The 24007-nt window shown below is 38.4% G+C and overlaps 1 long non-coding RNA gene across 1 annotated transcript; it reads right to left on the reverse strand.

Moving 5' to 3' along the window:
- Nucleotides 1–9977: 9977 nt before the first annotated feature.
- Nucleotides 9978–23435, reverse strand: LOC144371638 (uncharacterized). The gene is made up of 3 exons (XR_013431589.1): nt 23228–23435; nt 10792–10853; nt 9978–10278 (listed from the first exon to the last, which is right to left on the reverse strand). It is a non-coding gene; the product is annotated as an uncharacterized LOC144371638 (long non-coding RNA).
- Between the last annotated feature and the right edge of the window lie 572 nt (nt 23436–24007).

The following is a 24007-nucleotide window of genomic DNA, read 5'->3' on the forward strand; positions in this document are numbered from 1 at the left end:
ATTTTAAAATCTGGCAATTCTTTATTTAAAAGAAAACAACCTAAAATTTCTAGAAGGAGAAAATTGTCTACAGTTGGTGAATGAATTTATTAGTAATTTTTTTTGCCTATGCATGCTAGCTGATATTGGACTTGGTACAAATGACCTTTAGCAAAGATACAAACTTTAATCATATCTTTTTAAATGTTAGTACTAAGTAATTGACTTTTCTTTGGGTAATAGCAAATTATATTTCCCCACCCAATATTTTGGCTTGTATCTCAAAATATTTTAAAACTGAGCTTTACCACTAGTCACAGTTTCCACAGGAAACTACCTCTGTGGTAAAATAACTTACAACACACATTTTTTTTGTACAGCACTACCCATCAATATTGATTTTCATTTAACTTTTTCCCCCTAACAGAGAACTTGAAATAGTATTTCCTTAGGAAAATTACTTGGGTATGTGTATGAATAATCAAATCTGTGGTATTTTTAAGTTTTATGAAACCTGAATTCACATTCATTAGAAAGAAACCTTAAGGTATTTAAGGTTAACATTGTGCCAGATTCTCTTAGTGTAAAACAAAAAAGAAAAAATGTAACTGGAATAAAAAGTATAGTATTCAGAGGAGGGGGCAAGTTATAGGGAAACAATTTTGGTAGGGAGGAGAAGGACCTCATAGTTCTTCCTGGCTGCTACAAACCATATATTTCCCAAAGATGGCCAAAACTCTCTCTCCCATATCACTAACTCTTCTACAGTGTGCTTTTGACTCTCATCCTACCATGAAGCAGGGAATGTAGGGCTCAGAAAAAGTAATATCCTCAAATATAGCACTTTGATATGCTGATATTCTTTGAACTCTGAACTTCTCTGGTTCCCCTGTCTCTCACCCCTCTTTCCCTTCTGAAGGGCAGGAAGAGACTTTCTTTTATTTTTTTTAAAAGAAGATGGACACAATACCTTTATTTATTTATTTATTTTTATGTGATGCTGAGGATCAAACCCAGTGCCTCACACATGCTAGGCAAGCGCTTTACCACTGAGCTACAAGCCGAGTTCAGGAAGAGACTTTCTGTGAAGTTTCCCTATCTGTCCTAATGCTAGATCCACTAGAGGATTAACTCATAGAGAAAAAAAAAAAACTAGAATGGGCACAACACTCAGAGTCCAGGGAAAATTTGGCCTAGGCTATTGTCTATTATTCAGGCTTATTTATGTCCCCTAAAAATTATTTACTCACCCTCTAAATTATCTATCTTTCCCCATTTCCCTCTCCCCTATAAAGAGGGTACATAAGCTTCTAAATCTCTTTGGGTTGTAGGATACTCACTTTCCTGTGATGCCTTCAAGGCATGTAATATTGTTTGATTTTCTTCTCGTTAATCTATTGTCAGTTTATTTTAGCAGACTCAGTTGTTGAAATTTCCAAGGGCACAAGGGAAGTTCCCTTCAGTCCTATAGGATGTCCTATGTCCTATGTCCCCTCCCTCTGAAAGTGGGTGTGCTTTCAGAACTATTCAACTAATAAAGTATGGAAGAAATGACACTATAAGATCTCTGAGACTAGGTCATTAAAGGGATCTCATGTTCTACCTTGCTCGTGGCATCCTGAGTCTCCCTGTAAATCTATAACCCTGAAGTCTCTATGGAAGAGCACATTAGGCCATATGAAATGACTCCTTGGGGAGGCCTGAGATTTCATGAAGAAAGGAAGATGTCCAGCCAGGCAAGCCCTGGCTGCTCTAGCCCCCCCACCATCATTCCAGCTCTAGTTACTATTTGACTATATGTTTACCAGAGACTTCACATCAGAACTTCCCAAGAGACCTTCCTAAATTTCTGACTTGCAGAAACTAAGAAAGAAAATAAAATGAATGCTGTTGTTTTAAACCTGGGCTCTGGGGTGATCTTCTACCCAGCAATAGTAACTGGCGCACTGGCACATTGGACAGGAAGAAGCACCTGAATGGAGTAGGGATGGAGGTGTAGGTGAGGGATGTTTACCTCTGTGCCCTCCCTATTTTCACCATATTTCTTCAGGGCTCTTCTGCCTCCACATCTGACTACTAGGTACCCTGCCCCTTTATTCCTCAACTCTGGCCTCCTTATTGAGAAAGGTCCTGCCCTACATTGGCTGGAAACCTCTACTCCTAGTTGTAAGACCCAAGTGACAACATATCTATAATCCTCCACAAGGCCTCAAATTGCCAACTAGCTAAGAGAATAAGTTGAAGAATAAGGGGCACCTTTTTACTGCTTGCTGGAGAAAGAAGAAACTCCCTGCCCTCCAGAGGTTCACATTCATAGTAAGAGAAACAGATGAGTCAATCAACAGTTGCTTTGAAGGAAAGTCTGGACTGAGGTGTGCACAAAGGATTGTGGGAACACTGAGGAGTTGGATACAAGAGAGTTGACTGTATTCCATCTGACCCAGGCAGGTGGCCATGATTGTCTCTGCCTCTTCCTCCTCTTCTTTCTCCTCTACCTCCTCCTCCTCCTCCTCCTCCTCCTCCTCCTCCTCCTCCTCCTCCTCCTCCTCCTCCTCCTCTTCCTCTTGCAGCCACTAATTAAATTGCTCATTCCCAAATATGGAGATGCTCTGTATAATCTCCAATAAAATTCCAAAATCTAATATAGACTCTATGTCTAATTCTCAGGCAATCCAGGACAAATGATAACCAAAACATATTTAGTGCAACAGATTCTCATTCCTCAGCTGAGATCAACTCATTTCTGAAATATGTTTTTACTTCCTCCCTCCCCACAGGCAGTTCTATTTCTTTGTGCACACAACAATAAATGGTTGTTGAACTGAGGGAAACTGGGGTGTAACTCGTGCATGATCCCTTAACCATAAAAAACAAGAATATGATTATGAAAATAAGGTTAAAGCTTTCACAACTTAGCTTCTATTAGAAGGAAAGGCAGCTTATGCGATGGATAATAGGAGAGTGGGAGAAAAAAATGTGTTCTGAAAATTAAAATATATTCCAAATTTGGGGACTAAGAAAGTTAAATACAAATCAGGCCTTTCTAGGCTAAGCTTTGTTTGCACTGAGTAAAGTGCAACTTCCTGTTTTGAAGAAAAAATTGTAATAGGTTCAAAAGGTCTCTTGGGGACTCAGTCATCTCCTACCAACATTTGAACCATTTTAAATGTAAATTAGGGGAAATGTGGATTGGATTTCATTTGCAACACAACTTAAATAAGAGAGAGATAAAAAATAATTTGGTAATTAATGCAACCACTTGAGAACTCCAAATCCTGGTCAATTTCCACATCCTTTACCAGTAGGAGGTCTGCCAGACCCAGAGGCTGATCGGTCTATCATTCCTGTCAGGACAATGGGCATCAGTTTGGTCTCTTCACATAACTATAAACAAACATCCAGCATGGCTCATCTCCCTTAATTTGGAGATGGTCTCTGAAATAGTGAAAGAACAGAATATTCAGAAAGACATTTTTATTTCTTTTGCGTGTCATTAAGAACACACACACACACACACACATCTAACAAAAAACTGTTTTCTTGTGCAGTGTTCTCACACTTGAATGTTCATCAGAATCCCCTGGAGGGCTTATTAAAATACAGACAGCTGAGCCCCACCCCAGGAGTGTCTGATTCAGTAGGTCTGAGGTGAAGCCCAAGAATTAGCATTTCTAACATGTTCCCTGGTGATATGGATGCTGCTGGTCTGAGGCCCACTCTGAGAACCACCATCCTGGTGGGCAGACTCCCTCTGGGGCCTTCTTTGAGGGGCAGCAAAGCTGCATACTTTGTATTCATGAATTCACTGATGGATTCAACAAACTGAGCACATAGCTCCTCTGTAGCCACATAACGGGTGGGATGCATTTGTGAACAACAAATGCACCAAGATTTCTTAAAGCAATTATTTTTGCTTATGCAAGATGAAAATGGTTTCCACCATTCTGGTTTACACTATAGTATTTTCCTTAGCACATTCTCTCTTCAGAAAAAGTGCAGAGGTAAACGTCAGCTTAACCTAGATTAAATCATCATGAATAAATGGACTCCATGTCAATCAGACCTTACTGCATTTAATGCAGTAGTTTCATTCATTTGAATTTAATTAGCTGGTGTGGGAACACTTTACTAGTGCTGAATTCTACAAGTTAGATAATTTTTCTATCAATTCTTATTTACTTAGTTGTTCTGTATTAAAATGTGACTGAGGGTCTGTTATTCAAGAGATTAACTTCAAACTAAGAAAAAACTGTCAGACTCCCTATTCTAACAAAAGAATACTTCTGTGAACTGGGAGAGATCACACCAATTCTCATTAAATACAGTCAATCTTCAGTATCCATGGGGGATTGGCTCCAGGACCCCTACCCACAAATACCCAAATCCACAGATCCCCGAATCCCTTATTTAAATGGTACAATATGTACATAGAACCTGTGCACATCCTGTCATATAATTTAAATATATTTAGATTACTTGTAATACCTGATATAACGTAGATACTCTGTAAATTGTTATACTGCATCGTTTAGGAATAACAACAAAAAGCCTGTACATGTACAGACACAGCCATTGTAACCTAAATACATTTTCAAACTCAAGTTGGTTGAATGCTTGGATGCAGAACACGTAGCTATGAAGAGCCGATTGTATTGACTGCACAGAATATTATGAAATTATAAGGATGAAAAGATTGTTTATTTATTCTCATCTCTCTTCCTGTTGTAGAAACCTCCTCAAATCTGTACATCTCAAAGCAATTTGATACTCTGGAAAAGAGATCACAATATCCACCTTTTTATCCAGTTCTAACCATTTTATATCACCTTTTTTTCATATGTTTGATCCATAAATACAAGTCTTTAGGGCAATTAATTGATTGCCACTCTACTCATGAAAATAAATCTTCTATTTAGTACTGATGCTTCCAGAATCTTTCTGCAATGAGGGCAAATGTCAAATGGAAAACATGGCCAGGCAGCAGGAGGTAGTGAAAGGAGCTTGGGAAAGAAAGTCAAAATTGCACCTCTGTCACTAACCTTTCTTACTGACCTTCTTTGAATTTTCTCTTGATCATCTTTAAAGGTAGAAATAAGAAAAATAGAAACCCTAAGGAGCTCTTGAAAAGTTTGGGCAAGAATGTAAGCAAAAACTATAGCAAATTATGACTGTGCTATTGTAAATTATAATTATTTATAGGATTAAGTTCCAATACATATGTTGGACCCTGTCAATGGGACTCTAACTAGAATAAGATATATTCCATGCTTGTATAATTATATCACAATGGATTATGCTGTCATATATAACTAAAAAGAACCAGTAAAATATTTCATAAAAAAAATAAGGCATCTAGCCATGTTCAGTAGTAATCCCAGCTATTCTGGAGGCTGAGGAAGCAGGATTGTAAGTTTGAGGCTAGCCTCAGCAACTTAGTGAGACCCTGTTTCAAAACAAATAGTAAAAAGGGCTGTGGATGTTGCTCATGTTAGAATGTCCCTGGACACAACTCCAGTATCAGAAAGTAGAAAGGCTTCTATTGTTTTTGTTTGATGTTTTTGGACTATATCTAATTCTCCATTGTATTCAGAAAAGTTCCATTTTCAGTGGTTAATATTTGACTATGAAACAAGGTAAACTTTATGTGGCTCACATTCAGAAAAATTCTTTACTTCCATGTTTTATGTTATATATCATCCCAGGTTATGTACAAACAGACCTCAGAGAAGACAGTAAGTTACACCTGTTTGCAAAATTTACACTAACAGGCAAACTGATGTCTATTGACTGGGAACTGTATCCATATGGATTTGTTAGGGCTGCCAAGTTACAAGGCATTATAAACTAGGTGGATTAAACAATAGAAACCTATTCCCATAGTTCTAGAGAGGCTTGAAATCTGAAATCAAACTATTAAAGAGGTTGATTCTTTCTGAGGCCAGCCTCTTTGCCTTGCAGATGGCTGTCTTCTCTATGTATCCTCACATGGTGGCCATTCTTTCCTACAACTCTGTGTCCAAATCCTCTCTTTTTATAAGGACACTAGTCATACTAGATTAGGGCCTACCCTAATGACCTTATTTTAATGTAAGTTGAAGAACTTTTTTCCAAAATGGCACATTCTGAGGCACAGGGGGTTAGGACCTCAACATATGAATTTTAAGGGGGCATAATTCAGCCCATAGTACTATATATAAGCCCATTTCTTATTGAGATGGAAATCATAATATCCTTACATGAATCCTTAATACACTTAAATAAAGGTAATGTTTTGCAATAATTTTGACCACCAGAGGGCTCCTGTATTAATGCAATGAAACAATTAGAATGACATATTCCAAATTAAATAAAAAGTTGACTATAAAAAGTAGATACACAATATCTTTGCATCATCAGTAAATCAATTCATAAACATCTATTCATTAACCTAATGATGATGATTATGATGATGATAGTTACATTTGTTGAGCAGCAACACGAACAACCACTGTACCAGAGCTTTACATATATGATCCAATTTAATATTGTGAACTCCCCTGTTATGGTCAGTGTTTCATTATTTCAGAATTTTAAATGAAGCATAAATAACATCATACAGCTATCAAGATGCTAAGGGGAAATACAAATCACTACTATCATCATTAGCACCAGGTGCATTTCATAGCCTTTAGAAGAGAGTTCCCAATTAGCTTTGAGAGGTTTGTGAATGTCCTGAAATACTATGCAAAACATAAAAGTGTAAGTACAAGTATAGAGATGAAAGATCCAAATTTGTCATTTCATTGAGACACTTGGCTCTTCTAGGTAGCCAAAGAAATGTTGATTACATGGCTGAACCAATGTAATCTGCCTTCCACCCTTTTGATTTTCATTGCTTGGCTGGCTCATAGTCCTCCTCTAAATGTTTCTCTAATGGATGTGTGACTTTGAATACTACTTTATTTTGTCAAGTATTTTCTTCCAAGTGTACCTGGCTGAATTTCCCCTCCACATTAGCCAGGATTCTTGGTTGCAAGTGGCAGAAACATAACTCACACCAGCTTCAGACACAGAAGGGCAGGGGTGCAGCTAGCTCCAGGGACCCCTACAACTAGGGAGCTCTACTCCAGCAGGACCATTGTTCAGCTTCTTTCTATGTCCACTTCATTGCCTTCCAATACAGATGGGAGATGGAAATCATAATATCCTTACATGAATCCTTAATTTACCTTTATTTTCCATCTGGTGGTAGCCTGGCCATAGCTCCTTTAGATTTATGTCCTTATCATCTTGGGGACAGAGAAGGAAAGAGAGTTCTTTCCTCTCAGATCTATTTAGAAAAATCCAAGGGAATCACTGATTAACCTGACTGGAAGCATACATCCATCCCTTGAGTCATCACTGTGTCCAGGGGAAATGGAACTATGGATGTCCAGGCCTCTGCTCCATGCTCTTGTCTTTGAGTGTTCAGAGATATCATGAAGGGCAGCCTCACAAAATCACATGGATGAAGTCAGGGAAGAGCAACACTCAAGGGAAGAATTCACATTATTACCAGAAAAAGAAAAAGGAATGATGGGCTCACAAACACAGCAAAGATTCACCATGACAATGACCTTAACTACCAGAGGCAATCTTTTCTCTCTCCTATTTCAGAAAAGGGAGCACAACAGAGCTAGGTGACCTGAAATAACTTGTCTTTATGATTAAGTGCCAAGTTGACCCTAGCTCCTAAAGTTTCAGAATTATTGTCATGTCCAGCCAAAGTTGAGCATTATTCATGAATTTAAGCTTGTTTTTTAGTACTCCAAAGGGCATTTCTTAATTACAGATGCTCCTTGATTTACAAGTGCAGTTATGTCCTGATAAACCCATCATAAATTGAAGATATCATAAGTTGCAAATTCATTGAATACACCCAATCAAATCCACATCACAGATTAGCAATCCTGCACACTGTAGAGTGTCAGTTATTTCCTATTAGTGATCACATGATTGACAGAAAGCTGTGGCTCACTGCTACAGCTCAGCATCAACAGAGAAGATCAGACTGCATACTGTAGTCTGGATGAAGATCAAAATTCAAAATTTGAGAAATGATCTGAATTGAATACATATTATTTCCACACCATCATAAGGTTGAAAAATAATGTTGAACCATTATAAATCAGGGACCACCTGTATATAGAACATTTTTTGTTCTATGACCTCTACAAATATACCATTATCAAATGTTTATTGACACAAGTTGATGGGTATGGACTTATTTTGTTGTTGGGCACATTCTTTGATGTATGAGAATTGCAGTGTTCTATGTGTCCATTGAACCCCACATGCCCAATTGAAGTGTGTGTGAGGACTTTGAAATTAGACCCTGGACATGAACACTCTTTAGGAAAGAAGGTAGAGGGTGGAGGGAAGACCCCAGTGTGAGGCCCAGTGTGGAAAGCTCTACCTGCCCTTGTCTCTGTTTTCCTTTTTCCCTTCCAACATCCAGTGAACAATTTCAAATCTTTGCATTTCCTCTGGGAAATCTGCCTGACCCTTCTGGTCCTGTGTTATGTCCACTCTACTATAGTTTTGTGGGGTAGTGGGAATACTAGAGAAGGAGATTGGATAAGAACTTCTAGATCTTTCATTTTTATCCTTGATTCTTGAATGCTTTGTGTATGCCTTTGTCAAAGTCAGCCCTTGTTCAGTTTCTATAAATACAAAATTAGGTGAATAATAAGCCAACTTTTCTTCAATACTTACTGTAAGTATACATGAACCAATATCTGTGAATTCACAGGGTGCTAGGCTGTATGCATAAGGGGCTCAACAAATACTAGCTGAAAATATATGCAGTGGTAGAATAATATAGAAGAATAATCACTTGTTGAAAAGTGAAGTGTCAGTATTGTACTAAGCACTTCATTTGCATATCTCAGTTGAGACTCTAAGTGATACACATTCTTATTTCCATTTTATAGACGAAGTAACTGAATGCCCAACATTGCCCAGCTAGTAAGTTGCATAGCCAGGATTTGGAACTCAGACCTTTGAGTTTAAAATCTTAGTACATAGCAAACTGTTAGAACTTCTAAAGAAATTCAAGACCAAGCTTTTCACTGTCCCATGAATTTAGTCACACTTGGGGACTATTTAACTAGGACTTTTCCTTCAAGTGTTTTACGATATTTGAAAGTTCTTCCCCACTATAACCCAGGAAGCCTATTGTGTGAGTGGTTTTTCCCCTCTCTCAGTAGCATTAAAACCAGAGTCTATTATTGTATTATTTAGAATCCCCTCTTTTCTTCCAGAAGTTTCCCAAACACATGGTTAGATGAGTAAGGAAAATAATTAGGTTCAGACAGACTACAAACTGGCTGTTTTTTTTTTAAGAGAGAGAGAGAAAGAGAGAGAGAGAGAATTTTTTAATATTTATTGTTCGGTTTTTGGTGGACACAACATCTTTATTTTATTTTTATGTGGTGCTGAGGATCAAACCCAGCACCCCACGCATGCCAGGCGAGTGTGCTACTGCTTGAGCCACATCCCCAGCCCACTAGCTGAATTTTTTTAAAAAAACTTTCAGAATCTTATCTTGGATTGGAGGTTACACAGACAAGATATCCCATATGTACATGACAGATGATTTTCTATGGGGGGTGACTGAGTGTCCCCTGCCCTGTTACACTTTCTGTATCTCATCCTACTGGGCCTATATTCTACTTTTCAGGTTCTGAGCTTGTGATCACCCAGACTTCTCTGTCCCAGCACTGGCTGTCCAAAAGAGAAGGACCAGAAATGCTTCACCTTCTTATTTCTTTTTAAAGCTATTGATGCCACATTTCCAGTGACAGCTTTATTTTTTATGGGATAACATTTTTCAAATTTTTATTTATTTATTTATTTATTTATTTATTTATTTATTCATTTATTCATTCATTCATTCTAATTAGGCATATATGGCAGCAGAATGCATTTTGATTCATTGTACACAACTGCAGTACAACTTTTCATTTCTCTGATCAAAGGTAGCATTTACCAGTAAAGAAAGTAGTGAACAATCAAGGTGATGTGATTTTTTTTTTAATTTATTTTTTATTTTGTTCGAATTAGTTATCCATGACACTAGAATAAGGTGATGTGATTTTAATCATGGTTGTGTATTTCATTCATAAGATGATCTTCACCTAAATTGAAAGACTGGAATCATTTCTCCATCCCATTTTTCACAGGGTTTAAGTTTTAACTTCCAAAGACTTCAGACAAAACACACAGTCAGGGTGACATATCATACAGCATAATGAGCCACAGGTCATGTAGGCCAGGAGCCTGAGAGGGGAAAAAATCAAATGAAAACCAGTGTGTTGGGCCAAATAATAAGAAATAAACAGAAATGAAGTCAAGTCACAAACTAAGCCAGAAAAGAAACAGAAACCCCATAAGAAAACACACTTAAGGAAATCAACAAAATGTGTAGCCAAAGGAACATCAGGAAGGTTGTTCCCAGATGGCCATCTCTCCTGGGCAGCTGTCCCTTGGGAATGAAAACTCTTAAGCAGACAGCCAGACTCCAAGCCTTGGGCTCAGAGCAGTGCCCTGGCCTTGTTGACCTTCGGCAGCTTTTAGTGCATAGAAGCAAAGGGATTCTTTCCTCAAAGTCCAGCCCTTCCTGAGAAGGGCTCTGACCTGAGACTCCGAAGTACAGGATAGGAGAAATAGGGTATGAAGCAGAGGAATAAGGAGCCTGCCCTCTTTCCAAAGAAACCAAGTTGCTGAGGAGACAAAACAGTTTGTAGCCAAGACCATGAACTTCGTAGTTTCACAAGGTTGAGTCAGTCCTACCTTCTCAGTCAGTCTGGGACCTGGGGCAGTTCATTCCACACTTTCTGTCTCACTTTTCTCTTCTGTTAAAGGGGGAATAATAATAGCATTTATCTAACAAGGTTATAGTGGGAATAAATGAGATACTCTATGCAAAGTGTTAAAAAAGGCATCTGTTGTGATGTTGTTAGTGGTCAATGAGAAAGCAGGAGAGGAACAAGAGGTTTACCAGGGAGTAGCAAGAGTTCTAGAAAGCAATGAGAAATAATGCTTGCCCAGTATTCTTATTTGAAATTTCTTAAGAGTTCTGAGTCTCCCAGAGGAGTAGAGTTTTCTGGACCTCCCCAAGAACCAATTAATCATCTCAGATACCCTCAGACTCATCTGGAACAAATTCCCCACACAAAGATGATGTGTGGTGTGAGTTTCTCTGTGTCTGAACCCAAAGATACTGGCATCACTGGAATTTCCTGGGTATCAGGAGTTAGACCCAGGGAACCAGTCACCCAATATGACTAACTGCAAAACAGACACACGAACTCAACAAAACATGGAAAACCACCACCATCACTGTGGGCTTTCCCTGAGCTTATCTGAACTTTCATAGTCTCTAATGACTGAATCAACATGCAGCACATGGATATAGGAAAAATAAAGATAAGGTAATGAAAATAAATATTCACTCTGCCTTCATTGCAACCAATTCCCATAGGGTCTGTTGGAATGTCCATCTCTCTGAATTGTCTAGTAATAGAGGGGACACAGTTGCCTCAAATTGGGGGACTCCTCCATTGATGGAATATTAGAGACTTTTTTCATTATATTTTTCCTTCCCTTCCTTTTATAGAAACATGACTGCTATCCTAGCCAAGTTTAGTTATTCTCTTTCAAGGAGGAATATTTCAGTGGTGTTGGGACTCAGAAAAATGATACCCCCAAAGTGTGGGGCTTTCACATGCTAAGCTGAAGAAATGTCTCAAAATCAAGATCTCTCTAACCTTCTTTGTTTCTCTCAGAAGGACAGGGAGGGGCTCTCTCTGAAATTCCCTTATCTGACTGAAAAAAAAAAAAAAACTTCTTCCAAAAGAAATGCAATTGTCTTAAACTCCCTCCCCAGGAAATTTCATCAAATATCTAGGAAAGATTAACCACTGGAGAAGAGAGGAGAGTAAATGTAACCACACCCAGACAGGATTTTATCTAGTCTATTGGAGCAGCTCCTAAAGATTACCTGGGAGACTTTGTCTCCATAATAAGACACCCATTATTTGCAGTGAGGTCTTGTCCCTCACCTTTCCCTAACTTGTCACTACACACACACACACACACACACACACACACACACACACACACACACACCATTTCCCTATCTCCTATGAAGAAGGTATTTCAGTTTCAACCATCTGGCCCTTTCTGTGAGTTTTTATATTTTGTGTGACTCCCCATGTACATGTGCACATTAATAAATTTGTTATGCTTTTCTCTTGTTAACTTGTCTTTTGTTATAGAGGTGTCAGCCATGCCCCTTTATGAAGGGCAGGAGAGGGAGCATTCCCTTTTCTGCCTCCACAGCAGGGTGACAGTTTGGTGTCCAGTTCTTAAAGCACTACATTGCAGATCCACCTTTTAAAAAAATCATTGTTCAATGATCAAAAATTATTTCACAGTTGCACAGAGTATGAATCATGTGCACATTTATCCCTGAAGAAAAGAATTCTTAGCAGTCCTTCATGATAAAATGGTTAGGTAAGTGAAGTTTTCCTTGACAATTCTATGCCTTCTTTTTAGGTGTTCTTTAGTCCCTGTCCTGTACTTTCCTCTTGCTCTGGGCCCCCAAACAGACCCCCCACATTTGCACACCCGGCTGAGCCAAACTTTCTCTCCTAGATCTCTCTCTATATACTCAACAAAACTATGTGGGTCCTTAGCTAGTCCTGTCCCCCAATGCCAGGAGATACTATGCTTGGCAAGTTAACAAACAGATAACTAATCTGATCAATGAAGTCCTATTAGTATGTTAATGTCTATAATGGATTACTGTACAATCCCTCTTGGGGAATATATTTTCATTTTATCAGGAACTTTCTGAGCTCTTAATGTCTTCAATTAACCTAAAGGAGAGGAGAGATATTAGTGTATCCGTTTGGGACCCTGACTACTGCCTCTGTGTTGTTAATTGTCTGGAACCATCAAACATCTAAAAGTGCCTTGAAAAAAACATCTGTTAAATCCTTGGATTGGGATAGTGTATTTGGACAGCATCAATGGCAGCCTGGCCATACTACAGAAGAAACTCTTCAAGCTCTCATCTTTTCAGGCTGAAACTATTTTATTTATACTGTCAGATAGTCATGGACTTGCTGCTATCAGGGTGGCCTTGAGGATATTAACCGAATCACCATTAGAATTGAGAAACTCAGCCCTGATGCTGTCACCAACTAGTTTTGTTGTCCAGGGAGAGTTCTTAACCTCTCTGAGCCTTAGTTTCTTCCCTTTATAATTAGGAGAGTTGGATAATCTCTTATAAGCTTGAAAGTTCTATAATTCTAAAACCCATCCACCATGGACCTGGTAAGTTGTTGATGGTCTAAGTGTTGAACACTAATGTATTCTCAATAGGGTTACTTCAGGGCATTGTAGTAATATCTCACCAGGGACATTGTTTTTTGTCTGTAGATTGCTATCTTTCCACAGAGGGTTCTTTTACATTGCTCCAAGTGCTGAGTTACAAACCCATAAACACTGTCTTAATAGTTTTATCTTTCCAAGAACAATTGGATGGCCAGTATTTCTTCTACATGTTTTCAGTGTACTTATTTTAGCTTCACTTGATTCCCATCCAAAGTTTTTGGTTAGAGTATTTGTCTTGATGCTTATTTTAGTCAAAGATTTTGTCTGTCCAGTTCAGAGGGTTACACTGTTGAACAATTGCATAGGATACACTTAGACTTTTTCAAATTTGGTACTTCCACAATATTTCTCTTACTCCTCAAATTTCCAAGATAGTCTCCTGATATTTCCAAACATCATATTATCTCCCAACAGACATGGATCAGTATGATTTTTTTTCCAGTGACATCTCTTCTGGGTTTATAGCCAATTGAAATCAGGGTCTCAGAGACATTTGCACATCCATGTTCATAACAGCATTATTCATGAAAGTCAAGTGTTGAGGGAGAAATACAAGTGTCTGTCAATAGATAGATGGCTGAGAAAAATACAGTATGTACATACAATGGAATATTATTCAGCCTTACAAAGGAAGTTAATTCTGACACATGAAATGATATGAATGAAACTTGAGGACATTATGCTAAGTTAAAAGTAAGCCAGTCACAAAAAGATGACTACTGTATGATTCCACTTACATGAGTAGTCAGACTGGTAGAAACATAAAGAGAGATGGTTGCTGCCAGGAGCTAGGAGGAGGAAAAAGTAGGCAATTGCTGTTTAATGGGTATAAGATTTCAATTTTACAAGATGAAAAAATTCTGGAGACTACTTGCACAACAGTGTGACTCTACTGAACATTACTGACCTATACTTCCAAATGGTTAAGATGGAAAATTTTATGGTCTGTGGTTTTTTTTTTTTGCTACAATTAAAAAATAAAGTAATTTTTTTTGTTTTCTGCCACTACTTCAAGTTCAACAACACTACCACCAGGGCTCACTAGTTTGCTATTTGGGCAAGCTGCTAGGAATGGTATCTGGTCACCTTCTTCCCTCTGTAGCGTGTTTACAATAAACCTCCTGGGTAATATATTCTGAATGTCAGGTTGAGCTCATTCACTTGGCATTAAGTCTCAGCTGCACAAATCTTGTATTTTCTCCTGTGTTGTCTCAAGGGATTTCTACTTGGAATATATAAGGCATACCCCCAAGAGTGCTAGATATTCTCTTACAACTGTAGGCATCATCTCAGGAACTAAGCAAGTAGTACATCTACTGGAAATGTGAACACAACAGTCACCCCAACAGCCCTCACAAAGATTTAAAGCATGGAACCATTCTTTTTTTATATATTTTTAATTGGTACATTATTGTTGCACACAACAAAGGGATTTGCTGTTACATATTAATTACCTGCACACAATACAACAGTATAATTTGTATTGTGTGCAGGTAATTAATATCATTCCCCAATATTTCCCCTTTCTCTCTCCTCCTCCCCGCACCATGGTCCCTTTCCTCTACTCCTATTGATCTTCCTTTGATTTTCATGAGATCCTCTCCACATCTTTCTTTTACTTTTTCCTCTCTGGTTTCCATATATGAGAGAAAACATATGACCCTTGACCTTGTGAGTTTGGCTTATTTCACTTAATGTAATGTTCTCAAGTTTTATCCATTTTCCTGCAAATGACATAATCTCAATTCTCTTTATGGCTGAATAAAACTGCATTGTGTATATATGCCACATTTTCTTTATTCATTCATCCACCTAGGCTGATAGCATGGAACCATTCTTATGCTCTGCCCTACTTACTTTTGTGTGTGTATGTGTGTGTGTGTGTGTGTAGTGCTGGGAATGGGACCCAGGTTTTTGTGCATGCTAAGCAAGTACTCTACAATTGAGCCATAATTCCCAGTCCTAATTCACTTTCCCCCCCACACACATCAGCTGGTTCTCAGTAAATGTTAAAAGTATAACAAATAATATATCTCTGGGCTGGCTTCAAGGATGTGCAATCTGTATAGTCATGCTGGAGTCCATCCTCAGAAGGGCCCTGTGCTTTAGCTTAATGCCCTGATGTTATTTTCTTGAAATTCTTAAAAAAAATTGCCTGTAAACTTGTGCTCTGTTAGTGAGGGCTGGTGGAACAATAGAACATGCAGGTCAGTAGAGGAGATGCAGGTAATACACGTTTCTATTTGTTGGTCCTTGATGCTCCATTAGCTTTTAGTGTTCATGATGCCCCCTGAGAATAGAATTGTAGTGGACCACAATTGTATGTGAAATCAGCAAAACTCTCAAAGTGTGTTACATTTACACCAGAGTAAGCAGAGGAGCTGACAGCTCTGAAAGTCCACACTTTCTTTTCAAATCAGAAATGCTTTGATTTCAGAACTAAGACATTGACATGCTAAGAAACACAGAGGACCAAGGAACCTGCTCATATTCTTTCTTACTTGTATTACTTCTGTATATGAGTCAACCACAAACACAGAAAATAGTGAGATAGAAGGAAAGAGAATGATAGGACAACCCATAGATCCTTTTCCTTCTTCTCCTTACCTATTCATCAACAAGTCATTGACGAAGGGTGTTGGTAGAATGTGTGCCTATGAACAAGTGAAATTAAAACAGCTGAATTAGTTTTGTGTAGCATTTGCACTCTTCCGGTAAGGGCAAAATACACATAAATGTATGAAATGTAAATTGTGTAATTTTGGTGCTTCCACATATGGGTCAAATGCTCCTACATTTGCATTTGTAACTGGCATCCTGCTATATGAGATGTGTGGTAAATTCACGCTAATAATTTGAAATTTTAATTTTGCTTTACTTAGAATGACATTAAATAGCAAGCGAGAAACACCGTGACAAGTCAAAGAAGAAACCACAGAAGAAAGAAAAAAGCTTTAGATTTTAGTACCTTTATATAGCATTCATTTTCCCACTGTTTGAACGAGGGGTCCTGTGTTTTCATTTTGTACTGAGCCCCATGAATGATGTAGCTACAGCATTTGGCTAGTGTGCTTTTTGGGGAGGTGGGGAGAATTGTTAACGGGCCTCTGTGTTCAAGGGGCCTTGAAATTAAATTTGTATCTCTGGTTGCAAGGACTGTAAAACCATGAGACACAGTCCTTGCAAGATTGTTTTTTTTGTTTGTTTGTTTTTGCTCCTCACCCATATTGGACTTGCAGTCATGCCAGAGATCCAAATGAGCCACTTACATCAAAAAGGTTACATGACAATCAATTTGTTTTTATATTAACCCATGACACCTGCACTAATAGTTACATAGGAAATGAAGTCCAGAACAGATGGAGTTCTAAGGGCAATTGTTGCCAATCATGGAAAACCTGCCCTCCTTAAATAGCCTCTGGTGTAATTGCCTGCCCACGCCCTGCCCACTTTTCAGGCTTAAATACAAGGCGACATTTGGTATGCATTTCCTGTAATAAAGAAGCATGTGATGATTATTCCCAAGATGTTATTTTTAAGGCTATTGTTAACTGCGGTCTGTCTTTGGTTTCTCAGTTAAGGAAAAAGCAACTTGACTCAAAGCATCACTTGATTCAAGTTGGGCAACCACAGCAGAGCAAGCAATTGTGACCAATTCCCTGAAGGAAAATGAGTGGGGACGAATTTTACCCCACATTTTGCAGACACCAAGGTATGGCATGACTTGGTGATTCTTGGGAGAGATCAAGTCTTACAATGTTGTGTAAAACCCTGTGAATGTGGCTAACAACATGAAGTTATCTGTTTTTATAAGAGTCATGGATACCTGTTTATTTGAATATACCACCTTGTGGATAGGCAGCCAAAGCTTAGTTTTTCTTGCTTCTTTGGTTTCTCCTTTTACAATTAAAAATAACTTAAAAATCAGTCATGTTGAAAGACAATAGCTTATTTTTCCTCTCAGCCTGAAAGAAGGAAATACAATGTAGATTAAAGCCATGAAATAAAAGAGTAAAACATTCATGTATGAAAATTAGGAAAGAGTTTGTGATAGAAAAGGGTCTATGGTCATAAAGTCAGAACATGGTTGAATCTGATTCATGCTCAGATTATCTGTTCTATGCTTGTCTCAAGAGGTTTGTAACGAAGTGAGCAGTGGGGAATACCAAAACTTGCCCTGAAGTTTCATTCCCAAAGCAGGAGTAAGGCATTGGTAGTGAAGTTGCCCCTAAAGGGTTCAGTGGAATTTCCTGGAAGCTTTTGGATCTACAAAAAATGATTAGGCTCCATTTATTTAGTACTGGAGTGGATGTTCCAAGATCAGTGAGTTTGAAATTAAGTGCAGTTTACTTAAGAAGGTATCTGGCTGGGGTTAAGAGTGAGGCGGGGCCTCTTTAAATCTATATTATATCTATAAAATGTATAAAATCCAGCCAGTGCTCATAATTAGTGTTAGGTTGAACCATATGAAAATGCTGTGGGAGATTTCATATGGTTCAACTTAATACTTAACTATTTATACTTGTTATTTTCATAAAAAGATGCCTTTCTTTATGCAGAAAAAGAAACTGTATTTGGACTATACTTTCTTCCTTTTCTCCCTGAATTAATTGTGCATGGGGTAAAATGAGTAGGTTGTCTTCTAGAATGTTATCCAAGTCTTATATGATTCTATACCACCTTTTTGGGCCATTCTGTTATAAAATAAAAATTGGTTATAGGATATGTTATAAGTAATTTATTATTAGTACTAGCTAAAATCCTGACTAGATTTTTAACTTATGAAAAAGGAACTAGCATAGAATCAAGGTTATGCCTGTAATAATGATACTCTCAACCAATTGCACAACAAACTTTCTTGAGTAGGGGAGGAAAGGCTACCCTGGGAGTGATGCCCATGAGGGTCGGTCACAAATGTGGCCCTAATATGACAAAGGTCATGGCAGAAAAATGTTGGAAACAAAGACTCTAAAAGAGCAGTATTCACTTCATAGCAGCTCTCTCTATTTGGTAGAATTCTCAGAAAGTAGATTCTTAGGTTTTGGGATCTCAAATGAAAATTTGGGAATTGATATCAGATTGCCACTTCTTAGTTTTTTTTAAAATAATAAACATTAGAAATACAACTTCCATATATTAGCACAACAATTTAAGAAAATAGGAGGCTTTTTGACAGTAAAAGCAGAACAATTTCAGCTGTAGTGAAAGAATACTGCATTGTCTTCAGTCTACTCATTTTGCTACAAAGTAGGGGGAAAATACTAAGGACTGGCTCAGGTCCATGGCCCAGTGGCCCAAGAGATACTAATCAGCTATTACAGGGCTAAAAATAACCATCAACTATTAAGTACCTACTTGTTCTAAGCACTATAATAAGAGCTTTATATACCCAATTTTGGTTCTCTAAGTTAGATATTATTTATTATTGTTATTGTTATTATTTAGTACTGGGGGTTGAACCCAGGGGTGTTTTACCATTAAGCCACATTCCCAGTCCTTGTTACTTTTTATTTTGAGAAACTGTCTTACTTAAGTTGCTTAAAGTCTTCCTAAATCGCTGAGACTGGCCTCAAATTTGCAATCCTCCTGCCTCAGCTCCCCGAGTTGTTGGGATAGATATTATTATCTTCATTTTTGAGAAAAATTGGCAAAGAAATTAGATAACTCAAACATGAACTGGCAAAAAAAATGGCAAAGTCTTATAACCCATAGAGTTTTTCAGTTGTGTAATTCATAAAGAGAGTAAAGGATTCAAAGTTAATTATCAAAATGCGTGTGTGTGTGTGTGTGTGTGTGTGTGTGTGTGTGTGTGCGTGCGCATGTGCAGTATTGGGTATGGATTCCAGGACCTTGTGCATGCTAGGCAAGTACTCTGAGCTTCACTCTCAACCCAAATTCTAGATTTTAGAGTTTTTTTTAGGGGGAGGGGTGCTGGAATTTGTGGGATCTGCCATCCTTATGAGACTTGCAGAATTGCAGAATTCTAGATAAAGTTTTAGAATTGCACAGGTAAATCAGAGAAGCCCTAGTCCTAAAAGAAGCTCCAGGACAAGAGTGCTGTCTTAGGTTGAGGTCTTCAGAAGAAGACCTTGACATAAGGCTTTTTGCATGAGTGAATTTTTCAGGAAATGCTCTCAGAAGAAGCCAATCAGGATGTGGAAGAAGTAGGATGGTGAAGGGGAAGAAGTCAAGTGAGGTAAATTCTGAGGCAGAGTCCCATAGAGGGTAGACTCAACCCAGTCCTGCAGGGGAGCTCTGTAGGATAAGTAGCACCTCATAATTGTCCCAGCTCAGGTCCAGGGAGCCAGGCTTAGTCAATGTTGGTCATTGACTAAGGGTTGGTCAAACAGGGCAAGGGATGAGGATGCAAGGGATAGAAAGTCCTAGGCACATCCAGCTGTTTACCTATTTGAGCAAAGCTTTTCAATAGCTGAAGGGAAGTACTATGACAGAGTCCCAAGGGCATACTATTGGTGGTAACTTCACAGTTAAAAGATGAGTACATAGAAATGACAAAATGGAATTGGGTTGGTCAAAGTAGATCATTGATAATGTCTACTACAAGTCAGAATTCAGAAATACACCATAAAGAAAAGGGACTGAAGCACAGCTTAGGGAAGTATTCTGTGATGCCCAGGAGGTCACAGAACTATTGACTGTGCCAATTGTATTCTCACCAAAAATCAAGTATCTTCAGCTATCAATTCCACTCCCTTTCCCATAGCTACCTCTTTAATGGAAGCCACTACCATCTCTTACCTGTGTCAGTACAGTGAAACTCATAAGTAGCTGCTAGGCTTTGACTCTTTCTCATTTATGTCCATTGTCTACACAGTAGTCATAGTGGTCTTTAAAATATGGTAAGGCTGAGAGTGAGTTGAGTTGGAGACATTAATCATATCATAATTATTATCAGTCCTTCCACAACCTCTATTCTTTGGTAGGCACAATGGATATTTTGCTCAATTTTATGCAAAGTGCTCTACAGCTTTCCTCTACCTCCCATATCCCCTTGTTCACCACACCTCTGCCATCCCCCACCAAAAATTCCTTCTCAGCATCTTACCACTTTCAACATCCTGCCATATAGAAATGTTGGAACCATCAAGGTTAAAATTAAAATCCAGTTGTGTTATTCCCCTACATAAAATCCAACAAGTTCTCTCATCACACTGGAAATAGAATGAAGACTTTCCCACGAATCCCACCTCAGATGGCTCCTGTTTCTACAAATGGCCCTTGTTCCTTTCTCTCCATAGACCCCCAAAACTGCCTCCCATTTAATCTACTTTTGCTATTTCCTCTGCCCTAACCCTCATCCTCCTCTTCCTGTATGGTTTCACTTCAAATAGCCCTTCTGTCCCACCACTCCTATATAATCCCCTTGTAGCATGTTATACTATCTGATTTGCTTCATAGACACTGCTGTCACATTCATTGATTTGTTAGCTTATGATCTGTCTCCTCTGCTATGGACCAACACTGTATAACTCTGTAACAGCACCAGGAACAGCTTTACCAAGTGCTCACTAAACACTTGCTAAATCTGAAGACAGTCTACCAAAGAAGCAATTTATTCATATTCCTGGGTAAAGCCTTTCATCAGTTTTATAATAAAATCCAAGAGAAATTATTTTTGCTGCATGGTTTTGGATGCAGATAAAGAAAGATGAGTTCTCAAAGGCTGGACATAATCAGATTCTTTATCTTCTGTACACTCTACAGATCTGAGGCCACCTAGACAATGGTGTTTATTTCAAATGACCACAATTTATAATGGAAAAAAATGTCATGGTTACATGACTGAGCATTATTAGCCAATAGGCTACAGCTGCCACCCCTCTGTGGACCATTTGCAAATTACTGCTCTGCAATGACTGAGCACAGTAGAAGCAACTGTGGCCATTTTGGCCTAACACAGGACTTCCCTTAGAGGCAGTCTTTATTCTAGTGTCTCCCATCTGCTAAGACTTTCTCAGAGCTACACTATAGTCCAAGGTTCCTTGTACTCTTTCTTTCTTCCCTTGTACCTTCCTTTCTTCCTTCACAGGTTTAAAACCTGTGTTTTGGCCTAAGCCTCTTTCCTCATTCTTTCTCCTTTACACAAATTCCCCTCAATAAACCTTTTGCACAACTAAGCCTACCTTAGCATCTGCTTCTTGAAGGACTCAAACTGACATAAAAGCCTAAATTTTATATCAAGAGCATATGGAAACTGAGTATAGAATCATCTGTAGAGTTGAAAATATCCATTCGCTTTCTTTTTCTAGAACAGTGAAAGTACACTAATATTATCATCTTTCCCTGAAAATCATGGGTCCTGGAACCCATTGTTTCTTCTTATCTGAAACTCCCAGTACAATAGAATTGTTCTGAATTAATTCAATGAGGATAGAAGGTTGTTTGGCTCAAAGAAAAGGCTGGCTAAATGTGGTAATCATAAAAATGATTCATATATCTCTTAATCTTTTCATGCTAACTCAAAATGTGTAAATGTGCATTAATCCTTCAATCCTTTGATGAAAGGCCAAGGCTTTTCTGTGAGTATTTCTCTGCTTACACAAGTTATACTCTTGATACATTGTATATAATTCCATGTGTTTCCTTAAAGTGAAGCAGAAACCAAAAGATACCTGTCATGCAATCAGAGTGCAGAACTCCTTGTCTAGTTTCATTAAAGCTTCTACAGTTGTCTGGCCCACATTTAACTCAACAGATTCTTTTTTTGTATATAAAAAAATCAACTTGCCTTAATTAAGAATCTGCAAAGAATGCAACTTTGCAGCTTCCTTTTCCTGATTATTTTTAAAGACTTTTCATCAAATCACAAAAATAGAATGTCCTGGCATGAATAGAATGGGCAGTAGCCCTCAATGAATTTTGGCATGGATCAACTCACTAGGGGGTAGGGGTAACAAAAATGTGAGAGAATGTGGGACTCAAGGTTTAGGGCATCCGTGAATATATTTTACAGATGAAACAGAGAGCATTGGTTAATCTGAACATTCTGTTAAGGAGTGAGTTGTCAAGAGAACTTTTAGTACATGATGTTCAATATAAAATACTTTAAATTATTAATGATCTTATTTCTGTAGCTCCTTTGCCTCCATCAATGGACAACAATAGTTGATGTTGATGCTCTAGTAATGGAACATTCTTATACTCTAGTTGGTATTTTCTTTTTTGACTCATGGATTCTCTTAAAAATTTGACATGTTATGGACCTTATCAGAAAGACATATATTCACATGCACACATACAAAACTGTAGATATTTTTAAATCCCCAAACCTCATTTGTCAATTTCTTATTCACAATCCCCCTGCCACATTGTTAAAACACAGAGTCCTTTAGGTATAAACCAAGGAGTGGGATAACTGGGTCAAATGGTAAGGGGGTGGGGGCTAGGGAAGAATAGATGTATTTTGGACTAGACAGAGGGAAATGAAGGGAGGGAAGGGGGCATGGGGGTAAGAATGACAGTAGAATGAACTGGACATTATTACCCTATGTGCATATATGATTACATGACCTGTATAACTCAGGTACAACCAGATGAATGAGAAGTTATACTCCATTATGTATGATGTGTCCAAATACATTCTACTGTCATGTATAACTAATTAGACCAAATAAAAAACTTCCTCTACAAACAACAACAACAAAAAAACAGAGTAAAATGTAAATAGGTAATACACTGGTTTGTTAGTTTCTAAACAAGAAAATAAAGCATGGAGTGTACTTGATAAAATTAATTGATCTTAAATGCCACTATTTGATTCATGGGAAAAGAAACATTCACAAGAGACACACCCACACTTACTCACATTTGCTTAGTTTCCCTCAAAGTGGCAAGGATCATGTCAGTCTGATTCATCTTTCAGGAAGGAAGAGGGAAGTACAGTGTAAAACCACAACCCAGGCCTCAGAGGGGACTTGGTTCCAGAGTGCAGCAGAGGTTGGGGCCCTTCAAGGGCAGAGCAGTGGCTGTCAGCTGAGGAAGGACTGTGTCACTGACCTTCAGATGGGCACAGCTGGATGATGCCTTGGCAGTCTTCCAAGCCAAGTCATTCCACCACACAGTCCCATCAGATGTAAACTATTACAGAGTGACAAATGAGAGACACTCTCTCATATCTGCTCTGGACTCTAGGAGGAGTAAGAATTGCTTTCCTGGCCCGGATAAGCATGCAGGTGGTTGGCGCCAAGTGTCTTCCTCCTTGTCCTGAAGATGATAACACTTGAACTCATCATGGTTAGTCCTACAAGTCAGTGATAAAGACTGGGTGGGAATCCAGCCTTTTTTACTCCCCTTTCCAGGTTCTTGCTACCAACTCCCACTGCTTCAGGCCTTAATGATCCTTTTGCAGTTTGGCTAATTCTACGAAAATGATCTGAATATAAAAACATTTCAAGGACATTTTCCTTCTGTCCCCATTTTCCTCACTTATTCCTTTATTCAGAAACAGCCTTGAGGTCTCAGACATAACTCCCCAAATCACAGTGACATTAATACTTTCATTTCTCAGACCTGGTGAATCATTCTGAGTAAGGTTGTGTTCCATTTCTTAAGGGCTGTTACTCACTTTGTATGGAGTGCTTCAACT

Source organism: Ictidomys tridecemlineatus, chromosome X, assembly GCF_052094955.1.
Source record: "Ictidomys tridecemlineatus isolate mIctTri1 chromosome X, mIctTri1.hap1, whole genome shotgun sequence".
Lineage (NCBI taxonomy): Eukaryota > Metazoa > Chordata > Mammalia > Rodentia > Sciuridae > Ictidomys > Ictidomys tridecemlineatus.